Genomic DNA, 9,992 nt, shown 5'->3' with positions numbered 1-9,992 from the left:
CCTCTTTTTTAAGTGTTTTTAAATCATGTACTGTTTATTCATCCCTTTTTGCACTGTGTCAAATAAATAAACAAATATATCAATTGCATACCTGAGTGCTCCCATACGGGTTACTTTTTTCTCTTTTCACTCACATACAGTATGTATATATATATATATATATATATATATATATATATACAGTATATATATATATATATATATATATATATATATATAAATATAGCTGTATGATATATATATATATATATATATATATATATATATATATATACACAGTGTATATATGTATATTGTATATATATATATATATATATATATATATATACAGTGTATATATATATATACAAAGTATATACTGTACAGTATATATTTATTTCTCTTCATGTCTTTATTTATTTATTTATTTAGATTTATTTATTAATTGTGGGGCTGCTGTGCGTGAATTTTTTTTATTGGGGGTGAGGGGGGTGTTTGGCCCTTGGTGTGAGTTTACGACTTGCAGCAGCAGCACAATGAATAAATAAATATAAATAAATAAATAAATAAATGACAATAAATACATTTGAAATACATTTTTATTGATAGTGTACATGTGCAGAGGGTCTCCGGAGCTGAAGCGCACAGGTTTCAGGTCTGGGGACCCCGTGCCCCCCGAGATACAGGCCCCTTTAGGGGGTGCCGGTATCCCTCTGCTCTGCTTGGTTTACAGGCCGCGATCACGTGATCGGGACCTTTAAACGCAGAGCACTCAGCACTCAGAAACACAGGCCAGACAGATTTAAACACACACACAATAGGGGGAGGTTTTTTTACATAGCTTGCAGGGAAGCTTAACGCACACACAATAGGGGGATAGGGGGAGGGTTTTTTACATAGATTAGAGAGAAGGCAGGGCGTTTTAAAAGCGAGAATAGGGGAGGGGGTTTTACATAGATTTTATTTATTTATTTAGATTTATTTATTAATTGTGGGGCTGCTGTGCGTGAATTTTTTTTATTGGGGGTGAGGGGGGTGTTTGGCCCTTGGTGTGAGTTTACGACTTGCAGCAGCAGCACAATGAATAAATAAATAAATGACAATAAATACATTTGAAATACATTTTTATTGATAGTGTACATGTGCAGGGGGTCTCCGGAGCTGAAGCGCACAGGTTTCAGGTCTGGGGACCCCGTGCCCCCCGAGATACAGGCCCCTTTAGGGGGTGCCGGTATCCCTCTGCTCTGCTTGGTTTACAGGCCGCGATCACGTGATCGGGACCTTTAAACGCAGAGCACTGAGCACTCAGAAACACAGGCCAGACAGATTTAAACACACACACAATAGGGGGAGGTTTTTTTACATAGCTTGCAGGGAAGTTTAACGCACACACAATAGGGGGATAGGGGGAGGGTTTTTTACATAGATTAGAGAGAAGGCAGGGCGTTTTAAAAGCGAGAATAGGGGAGGGGGTTTTACATAGATTTTATTTATTTATTTAGATTTATTTATTAATTGTGGGGCTGCTGTGCGTGAATTTTTTTTATTGGGGGTGAGGGGGGTGTTTGGCCCTTGGTGTGAGTTTACGACTTGCAGCAGCAGCACAATGAATAAATATAAATAAATAAATAAATAAATAAATGACAATAAATACATTTGAAATACATTTTTATTGATAGTGTACATGTGCAGAGGGTCTCCAGAGCAGAAGCGCACAGGTTTCAGGTCTGGGGACCCCGTGCCCCCCGAGATACAGGCCCCTTTAGGGGGTGCCGGTATCCCTCTGCTCTGCTTGGTTTACAGGCCGCGATCACGTGATCGGACCTTTAAACCAAGCAGAGGGCTACCGGCACCCCCTAAAGGGGCCTGTATCTCGGGGGGCACGGGGTCCCCAGACCTAAAACCAACGCGGTTCAGCTCCGGAGACCCCCTGCACATCTACACTATCAATAAAAATGTATTTCAAATGTATTTATTGTCATTTATTTATTTATTTTTTGGCGGCTGCTGTGTGTGTGTATTTTTTTATTGTGGGTAGCGGGAGGGTGGGTGAATGGGGTATTCGCCCCAACGATGGTTGGGGAGGGCTTGCGGGGGGGGGGGGGGGGGGGTTGGGGTAGCGGGAGGGCTTAACCCCTTCATGACCGTAGCGGTATTAACTGCTACGATCGTGAAGGGGTTAAGTGCACCCGCAACCCCCCCCCCCTCCCGCAAGTCCTAAACTCACACCAAGGGCCAAATACCCCCCTCACCCATCCCCACTACACACAATAAAGCGGGCACGGTGGGTTAACCCCTTCATTGCCTTAGCGGCTATCCGCTATGGTAATGACGCAGAATTTTCCGTATTTTTAATAATATTGATCAGGAGCAGGGGGGGGGGGGTTCCCTGAGCATTAATCATTAATTTCTGGCTCAGGGAACCCCCTGCTCACTGTACAATATTATTAAATCTCTCTCTGCTGCAAACACATCTCGCCCCCAGTATGTGCAGTAATTTACTGAACATGTACTGTAGAATAAATGCATAGTTTTATTTATTCGGGTTTATTACACAGTATACTGTATGGCCGGAAAACATCAGCATACAGTACAATATAATCCATCGAAATCCCCCCATTAGCCGTTTTCTTTTCTGAGGAAAAACAAAATGAAAAGTTTTAATGTACAGTAATGGTCAGCCCCCTAAAGAAGTTCCCAGCCAGCCCCACCAAAATAATACGGCAAAAATACAGTACTCACCATACTGTACAGTATTGTACTAAATTTCCCATTCAGCTTGCGCTGGCGCCGGCCCACTTCCAGTCCAGCTTTCATCATTTTGCAGAGGGACTAGCCCACCTGTAGTCAGCGGGAAATCGCTTAGGTACATGCAAGCTTCATCAAAACTGGCTGCGAAATCCATCTCAGAGTTGTCACCGACGGCGGGACCATGATGATAAGCTGGTGCTGCTGCTGGTTCTGGTTCTGGTTCTGGCGCATTGCTTGGCAGGGACTGTCGCTTCTTATTTCGTTTTAACACGACCCTTCGCCTTTTGCCGCCTCCATTATCATAGATACGGGAAAAACCCTGTGACACACACCAATACCCTCCAACAAATTGGGGCTCAATACGGTGAAAACAGGGGTCACTACATAACCTTTTCCTTATTGCATGCTTCCACAAATGAGGAGTTGGCGAAAATCTGTAAAAGTCATAATTTTCGATAAAATACTGATAAATTTGAACAACTGTTGCCATCTTATCCTCTGTTGCATTTATAGCGGCCCATATCAAATAAGCATAACTTCTGTCAGGTTTTTGGAACACGGGCTCCACTTGAACACTCATGTCTCTGTAGAATAGTGTAAGTGAAAATGATCTTTGTCTTTATTTAATACATTACTGTATGTAAAGCCTAAATTGATACATTTTTTGCAACTATTCCTTCAGTCTCAAGGACAAGTTACACAATAGCATACTGTACTGGGATAAAGTAACTTTTTTTTGGAAACGAAACAACTTGCAAAGGCCACACATTACTTAAGTCATGAGTTTATGCCATCTGGTGGACAATCGAAACATCGCAGCCTAGTAAATCATTCTCATTATCATTTAACAGATCAGGCCCCCGTCAGCCAGGCATGAACCGTGGCTGGGAAGGCAAACGCAACGAAGCATGCAAGAGGTGAGCAGCGGCGGATTCCAGGTTTCTGCCAGGTACAAACCAGGCATTTGCTCGAATAAAGTGTGTCGGTGCAGTATGCGATGTCACTCAGGGAATTTCACGAAATCAGGGAACAGAGAGAAAGAGCATCCATAGCGTAATCCAGTATAAAAATATATTTATAGAAGCAATAAAATGAACACTTACACAGTGTCATAAGAATACAGACACATAAAATGTTGATGTCATCAGATATGGTTACTCCCCGCTTCCTCCGTCACCGACCTCTCTGTCTCAGCTCAGCACTGCCCGAATCAATCGTCTGTGGAGCTGCAGGTGAATATCCTGATGGTAAGAGGGTCTTTAGCGCGAGCTCTCACATCTGTGAAACAGATCGGCGCAACATCCAAGGGGGAGCGGTCTGGAGTCCTCTGGAGTCCTCTGATGACGTCAAGTGGGCGACTCTACGCGTTTCACTAGGCGTGTAGCTTCGTCAGGAGTCATGGAAACCTTACAGAAGCCCATCCTACTAATACCCTGAGTGGGAAACTGATTGGCTAATCAATTAACCAATGATAAATCAGACAAGGGAACATCCCAAGTCTGCCAAATACATAATATATAATAATACTAAGAATAACGGCGTGATCTCAGCGAATAATAAAATATGGAGAGAAGAGAGGAGGGAAAGGCAAATGTTAGTCACTAAATATTTCTTAATAACTAATTGTGGTCATAAAAACGGTATAATATCAATATCTGAATTAAGACCTTTTGGTATTATAGATTTAATTCTGTGAATCCAAAAGGTTTCTCTTTTGGCAAGGTTTTGAGACCTATCTCCACCTCTCCACTGGGATGTGACATGTTCAATTCCCCTGAAAGTTAATAGACTGGGTCTGAATTATGGAACAATTCAAAGTGTTTAGGACTTGTGTCAAATGCAGGACACTGGTCTGACTGGTCTATCACATTCGGCAAATAAGCAGGCAACATATTTGTTTGTTTCGTTTGACTAATTAAATTTTTAATTATCTTTATACACGTATAACCCTCCTTGTCCGGCTCTAAATGAGGATACATCCAAGTTGGATGTATACATGGCTGTGTACAGTCTCTCATGGTTCAGGGTGTTGGGTCAGTGCAGGCTGGACCTGGATATGCAGATAGAATAAGGATGGGCGCCAGGAACTTTTATAGTACAAAAAGAGCTTTATTCAACATCTGTTTGTAAGGCTCACCATACAACGAAATGCTTCACACTAGACATGTTAACTGGTGGTGAATCATAAAGGTACTCTGTGCTTCTTCACCAGGTAGCTCTCACTCCTACGTAGGGGAGGTACTTTTGCGTGTTTCTCTTAGTATTGGTTAGATTCGCAATCTCCTGCATAGCGTTAATAATGCCCCATATCAACTGTGTCCCCGTTGGGAATACATTGCTCACTGGGATCAAGATCAAATTACTGGGTACTGCATACCTTGTCTATGCATATTGGATCGGGAGTTCGCTAGTGACCTTCCGGTGGGGCCAATCCGATTATTCTCCCTGGATATTACTACTCTGAGAACTCCTACTTCTTTGAAAACTCCATGCTCACTCCTCTTCCAGCCTGAGAACAATCTTGGGCCATTACTGGAGGTGCTAACTATAAGCACCTTCCTTAAATGAAAATAATAAAGAGATACAGGGTACTCTTAATATACAGTCCATAACTATACACTTAAGCATATTTACAGGACTCACAGTGAGGCTATCTCCAACTCTGACTGTCAGAACTCAGAGGAACCTGTTTCTAGAATACTGGGTGGAGCTATATACACACCCTTCTATCTCTCTATGGTGACAACACTGATCACAAGATATACAAGGGAATCTGAATCCATTCTGCACAGTCATCCTACATCACATGATGGAGAGAGGCAATACCAGAGTGATTACACCAGTTAACCCATTAATGCCATTAATCTTTTACATAAATTAGTAGTCCCCAAGAGGTGGGAGTGAAGAGGGGAGAGGGGGGTACATATAACACCCAATTTGACTTATCCAAAACTGTGACCTTTATTTGTCTCACAAGCCTGTACAGTAGGTCAGTCTTCAAGCCAGGCTTCCACTTTTTTCTTGACAAAGGAATGCCCTCTAAGTGTTTGTGAGGGGGGGAATACAGTAAATCTGTCATAAATGACTATTGTAACACTGGTTCCTTGAGAACAATGTCTTGCCGGTATCGGTTACTTTCTTTGTATTTAAGTTGACTTGTAGTGAAAATGAATGACCCGTGAAGATGTTGATGCTTGATGACACAGGAACAGTAATACTAAGTGGTATTTATATAGTTTATGTATATACAGTTTCTATTGCTTCTGTAAGTAGCTGTAAGATCAGATTTTTCAAATTAAGTTAGTGCAAAACCTACAAGAAAGCAAAGTGTTCTAGAAAACTATTGAGCTTTCTGTTTTCACATATAATTTTTTCCGCATCATAGAAATCATATAATATTAATTTGGAAATTTGATAGCAGAATCAATGTTTCCTACAGCAATATTTTACTTAAAAAAAATAATAATTAAATGATAATTTGTGTAGAAAGCATAAATAATGTATATAAAAGGCAACATTCACAAAGAAAATATGTTTACATTTAGGAACATCACAGCAATGTACAGTTTCCCCTCTGTGTGTGTTGTCGAATAAAGACACCTGAAAATAGGTTGGTTTGGTTTCTTGACTGCTCTACTACTGTGTTCACGCCTGTCTCCCTTCCAGATTGAACTTGTAACTGGTCCTTCTATAGATATTTCACTTATTATTAAAAACATAGAAGAAACATCTATATTGTATAGATGTCAGTAATGTAGAAGTGTAACAATTGGGTAAATTGGTAGCCATGGGTAAGTTTTTGGCGATTTGGGTTTTTTCCTGGGGCTTTGCCCTAACACTGCCCTCATCATTTAAATACATTTAGCATATTTTTCTAAACTGCTTTGTGTTTGTATTTTTGTTTGACTGATGGAACTTTCTTTATGGTAGCCAATATTGACCTATAAAAATAGACAAACATCAGTTTGTGTTATCTAAAGTGATCTATCAGCTAAAGATCAACATAACACAAAAATAAAAACAATAGTTAGATTTTTCTTTTTTTTAAAACAACATAAAGAGGCCTTTATCTTAGTAGTTGTCTGGCCGGGTTTGTGTCATATTCACTCCAGTGGCAATGCCCAGTTAATGGGGCTTAGAAGTGGGACACACCCCTGGTATAAAATATGGCTCCCATTTAAATTTAGTGAGTTCTCCCAGTGTTGCCTGCTCCTTAGGGAGTAGGCATGGTTCTACCTTGCCCCATCAAGGGTAAGGAGGTGAAGACTAGCCCAGGGGCCTCAAGCTCCTGGGGGCCTAGTCAAGGGAAATGCATCTTCTCTTGCATGAGAGGAATATGGAGTGTGAGCTGGTCAACCAGTAAATCCAGTTGTACTGTTCCTGGCCTGTGAAAGCATTATTCTGAGTGTTCCTGTGGGGAGAAACCCCTGCCTCTGGCAGGATGCAGGATGCAGGCGCTGCACCATCCAGAAGAGAATGTCCTGTGTCCTACTGCCTATACCAGTGGTTTTCAACAGGGTTCCGCGAACACCCCTCAGGGGTTCCATGGTGCCAGGGGGGGGGGGGTGGAGCCGGGACAACTCTCCCATGCTGTTCCAAGCCCGGCATATGCTGTACCCTGGCAGACGCCCGGTCACACTTCTATGCTTTATCTCCCTGCCTGCTCCGGTCGGTGCAGCTGACAGGAGGGAGAGAGGATCGGGCTTATTCTCCACGTTAAACTGAGTACATTTTTTAATCAACTTGTGCACCTTTGCCCAAAGTCAAGCTACCTTGGGGCATGACCACCACATGTGTAGGAAGTCCGCCCAGCACCTACATTCCCTAGGGCACATGGAATAGTTCCCGGGGAATATTCTCGAGAGCCACACAGGGGTTAAGTACCATCGTATAGCACCTTAGAAGCGTTTTCTTTGATAGTGGTACAGATAGAAATTTTTGAAGCGGCCTCGAAGATATCTCCCCATTCCTCTGGGTCCAACACCCTATCAAGGTCTGATTCCCACTCGTGTATGAACTTGCTATTCTCCTGAGTGACAGTGAGAAAAATACGAGTAAAACTGGGACGTTGTCTTTGACTGATATGGGGAGTTAAGACAAAGCTCCTCAAACATCGTAAGGCTAGGACTGGGGTTATGGAGTGCACACGAAACCTCTCAACTGTAACTAGTGAAAGATTTCTCCACTGCCCAAGTCATGCTCAGCAGATAGAGACACAAATGATTTAGAAAAAAATCTTGGAAGTGGTGGTCACTGACATCCGAGTATAGGAAACAACCAAGCGTAGTATAATAAAAGTTTAGTATTTATTCATCAAAGCGGAAGGACATAGAAGAAGTGTATACTCTAAAGCGTTTCGTCGCGTTAGAGTATACACTCCTTGTATGTCCTTCCGCTTTGATGAATAAATACTAAACTTTTATTATACTACGCTTGGTTGTTTCCTATACTCGGATGTCAGTGACCACCACTTCCAAGATTTTTGTCTACAATTTCTATCGGCTGGAGCACGGCATGTGAGCGGTGTGTGTGGGGGTCCTTTTCATGTTTCAGCACAGACAGGCGGACGCGGACAGCTCATCGTGAGTACCGGCCAGCTGACAGATGGTGTGGGACACAGGGTGCGGCAAGGGAAGCTATGAAGACGCTGTGAGTACTTTTCAGACACGCTGTACTGTATTCCTAGATACTCACAAACGTGAGAAGATTAAAGGCACATAAAGGTATCTTTTGGGATGCAATTAGTTGTCACTTCAGTGGACAGGAGATGCAGAACTCAATGTTCACCCAAATATGTGGACTCCAAACGACCTTAATAAAAGATACAACTGGACATAGTGCAGACCGTCTGTATAGTTTATATTGGTAGGTAAAAAAAAAAGGGGATTACACTCACATGGTATCAGTTAAAAACAAGCATTTAGATCTCTCTGGATCTCGCTGGCCGAATGGATGATGTCTCCTCTCCCCCCTCTCTCGTGGCGTGCGTTCCAGCGGTGCGTTCCACTCAACCGGAAATGATGTCATCCGCTGCGTCCACTTCCTGGGGTTTCGGCCGGCTCAGAAGAAAAACGTCACTCTACGCGTTTCACCACATAGGTTTCATCAGGAGTGACGTTTCAGTGCATAGGGGAGGTGTATATATCCTAATTTTGGGTCTCATTTAATCAATTATACACCTGATGCTATTTAAACTAATAGCATACATCAGTGGTTATAATGAGCTTTACAAATTGCTGTTTCTATATTGCACACATACAAAAAAGCTTATGTATAATACACAAATCATACATACAGATACTTTATACAATCATCTTAAAAAACATTAGGTTAGTTAAAAATATATAATATATACTGTCAACTGTGCAAAGTTTAGCAATAAAATTATACATATATATATATATAAAAATTCCACATATATATACGGTACAAAATACTCTGCATACAAATTTAAAAAAGTTAAAAACAGGTATCACAATAAAAGATTATCTCTAAACTGGGGGTATATATATGGAAAGTGCATAGTAATGAACATCTGGGCAAGAGGCATATTTCTAAAAAGATAAAAAGATAAAATATTAGTGCATTATAAAATCACAGAAAAGGTTTAAGATCAAATTCCAAATTCAAGCCGGATGGAGATATGGTTTTTAATTCGAACATCCAGAAGGATTCCCTTTTAATTAATGCTATATTTCTGTTTCCTCCTCTCCAATGGGGCATCACTTGTTCGATTGCTTTAAATTTTAACCCTTTAGGGTCCGCATTATGTGCCATCAAGAAGTGATTTGGAACACTATGTGTGGTCATCTTTCGTTTAATGTTTCCTATGTGTTCCAAAATGCGTGTTTTTAGGGGTCTTATTGTTTTCCCTATATATTGTAGACCACAATCACATTCAATCAAATAAATAACAAAATTGGACCTACAGTTTAGATGTTGTTTTATGCTGTATACCTTTTCTGTAGTGTTAGATTTAAAGGTATTCGTAGTTTTGCAACTGTAATGGCAGGCAGTACAGAATTTACAATCAAAGAACCCTTTAGGTGGTTCTAACCATGTGGGGTTTTTGTTTATAGTTAAACCCTTCAAGGCACTAGGTGCTACCAATTTTTTTACATTTGGTGCTTTTTTATATACCATCTGGACCTTGTTGGGCAGTGCAGTTCCTAAAATAGGATCGTTTTTCAATATGGACCAGTGACTGTTCAATATATCATTTATTTTGTGTGCATCCCTGTTGTACTGAGTAATAAAGGGTA

The sequence above is a fragment of the Ascaphus truei genome, chromosome 3, assembly GCF_040206685.1.
Source record: "Ascaphus truei isolate aAscTru1 chromosome 3, aAscTru1.hap1, whole genome shotgun sequence".
NCBI classification, from domain to species: domain Eukaryota; kingdom Metazoa; phylum Chordata; class Amphibia; order Anura; family Ascaphidae; genus Ascaphus; species Ascaphus truei.
Note: the sequence above shows the minus strand (reverse complement) of the source record.